The sequence below is a fragment of the Mirounga angustirostris genome, unplaced genomic scaffold, assembly GCF_029215605.1.
Source record: "Mirounga angustirostris isolate CCGP_5_RB_7025 unplaced genomic scaffold, mMirAng1.0.hap1 SCAF_3, whole genome shotgun sequence".
NCBI lineage: Eukaryota > Metazoa > Chordata > Mammalia > Carnivora > Phocidae > Mirounga > Mirounga angustirostris.
The window spans coordinates 128,222,992-128,225,797 of NW_026991711.1; the positions used below are offsets into that span (position 1 = coordinate 128,222,992).

The 2,806-nt window shown below is 41.4% G+C and overlaps 1 pseudogene; it reads right to left on the reverse strand.

Annotated features, from left to right (window-relative positions):
- Window positions 1-873: 873 nt before the first annotated feature.
- On the reverse strand, window positions 874-1,361 carry LOC123838439 (peptidyl-prolyl cis-trans isomerase A-like; annotated as a pseudogene).
- Window positions 1,362-2,806: the final 1,445 nt, after the last annotated feature.

Sequence of the window (2,806 nt, forward strand, 5' to 3'; positions counted from 1 at the left end):
CTCCAAACAATTTTTTTTTGAAAAATTTGTGGTTTGGAGAACGGGGCAAAATTTCTCACTCCCCCCAAATTGTTTTATTTTGTTAAAAATCTATGCATCTATATTTTTCTATTTCTAAAAGCAACATATATAATGTATTTGATTGTATTGCACTAATAATAAAATCTAAAAGAAATCTATTCAAGCATAAAAGCTTTACAGCGATGCCTGGGTGGCTCAGATGGTTAAGCATCTGCCTTTGGCTCAGGTCATGATCCCGGGGTCCTGGGATTGAGCCCCACATCGGGCTCGCTGCTCAGCGGGGAGTCTGCTTCTCCCTCTCCCTCTGCTGCTGCTGCTCTCTCTCTCTCTCTCACTCTCTGTCACATAAAAAATAGAATCTTTAAAAAAAAGAGCTTTACAATTTTTTTCTAAATTATAATGGCCTGAAGATTCTGAGCTATAGCAAATATTCTGAAATTATAAATCAAAGATATGAATCTTCAGTTAAAAATTTGTGATGATAAGATATTACCTAAACATATCCTGCAAGGGTGCCAGGTGTTTGAACATATACAGACAAAAAAATCAGATATAAGATAATGCTAAAGATATTAATATAAATATAATATGAAATAATAAAAAATATTAAACCAGGGAGCCTACAATCCAGTTCCTTCACTTTATTTTTTTGTTTAATTTTTATTTCATAATCAGAAAATTAACTCTGCATCCAGCTAGACTTGGAGGGGAGTAAAGAAATATAAAACCCATAGAATTCCAACGACGGCACAATGATTATAGGATATTTTAAGCAGATGGGGGTGAAGGGGTGCTCGCCTGAGCTACAGAAGGAATGATCTGGTAGTTAAGGTACAATACAAGAAAAATTTATTAGATTTGTCCACAGTCAGCTATGGTGATCTTCTTGCTGGTCTTGCCATACCTGAACCCAAAGCACTCCATGGCTTGCACAATATTCATGCCCTCTTTCACCTTGCCAAAGATCACGTGTTTGCTATCCAACCATTCAGTCTCGGCAGTGCAGATGAAAAACTGGAACCCATTTGTGTTGGATCCGGCATTTGCCATCGACAAGATGCCAGGACCCGTGTGCTTCAGGATGAAATTCACATCATCAGATTTCTCCCCATAGATGGACTCGCTGCCAGTGCCATGATGGCGAGTCAAGTCACCACACTGGCACAGAAATGCCGGAATAATTCTGTGAAAGCGGAAACCTTGATAATCAAATCCTGTCTCCCCAGGGCTCAGAGCAGGAAAGTTTTCCACTCTTTGGAACTTTGCAAACAGCTAAAGGAGACTCGGTCCAAAGGCTCGCCATCCAGGGCAAAGTCAAAGAACACAGTGGGATTGACCATGGCTGGGTTGCATGGGCAGCTCCAGGGCGGACGCAAGGCCCAGTTCCTCCACTTTGAAACCGAAGAAATAGAAGCCGGGTAATTTTTTTCATTCACTTTCACAAGATTGTAAAATTCACTAGTGGAATCAAACTCAGCTTTTGCTGATGCCTCCCACTAAAATATACCACCTCCAATGAGAGGTACTGGAATCTTCGGTAACGGTGAACTACTGATTTCTCTGTACCTTACTCAAAAATAATAACCTATTTTGGACTATTCTAATAAGAATTCTTTTTTAAACAGTGTCAGCAGTGAAGCAAGAAGTAAGAGCAAGAAGCTCCTAGTAGAAGTCATGGAAAGGGAAAGCAGAGAAAATTTTCATCCGCTTCAGTATTTTGACCAACGCTGGACCTCTCAAAAATTTAGCACTGGGTCGCTCAAGTCAGACATTCTAGCCACGATGCTAATTCAGTTAGAAACAATGATCATTGGTGAGTAGAAAATCCTCAGTATTGATCGAGACAGGATTTTTTAGTAAGTGTTAGAATTTATATCTAGTAAACATTGCAGAAGGTAAGCTAATTTTGATGTGGCTACATTGAATTAAAGTCCATAGGGGCTAGAATATTGAAAGAAAAATGAATGACCATATTTTGGAGGTTGTATATGGTTGGCAGTCTTGGAATTTGGAACTGCAACAAAGACTCCAGTGTACGAGGGAGAAAAAGCACGGCGTTCGCTAGCATCTCCCAGACCAACCCTATCGCACCAGATTCTGTTTCCAGCCTCTCTGTAACCCCACTGTTCCCCTCAAATCCCACTCAGCTTCCATGCCGAGTTTCTATTCGGCTGCTGTTTTCTGTCCATATCGTTCGTTTCCAAACCAGCATCCATGTTCCACTCAGCAACCACTGCTTTAGAAAGCTTCAGGCTGGATGGGCAGGCGTGAAGTGCTGGCAGGTGGTGTAGCCGTTAGCCAGCCTGTGTATCACCAGAGATCTGATGCTATCAAATTCCTTTTCCCCCAAAGACTAAAGAGAGCAAGCCTTTGTGAGCATGCAGGAGGGGGATGAAAACAGTTTGTCTCCTGAGCAGCCAGGCTTTGTCATGTTACAAATGAAATCACTTTGGAAATTTAGAGAATTAATATCATAATGAAGACGGGAGTGCCCATTAGGGTGGTCTAATGTTGCTCTGGAGAAATGTGATGGATGCCCAGAGGCTGCAAGCCCTTATTTGCAGAGAGTCACCTCTGCAGTTGCCATTATTAGGAAGATGTCTGAAGCAGAGGATCAGACACAACCATTGCAAGATGAGATAGTGTTTGACTGGTTTCCAGGGAACCGAAGGATACAAGCTTAGTTGTACCTGTCACTATGGCTCCCAGCATTTTTCCCCCTTAATGTCTTTTTTAGCTGTAGGAAGTTTCTCTTTAAAGATTCAGTGCTTTCCTAATGGCATGA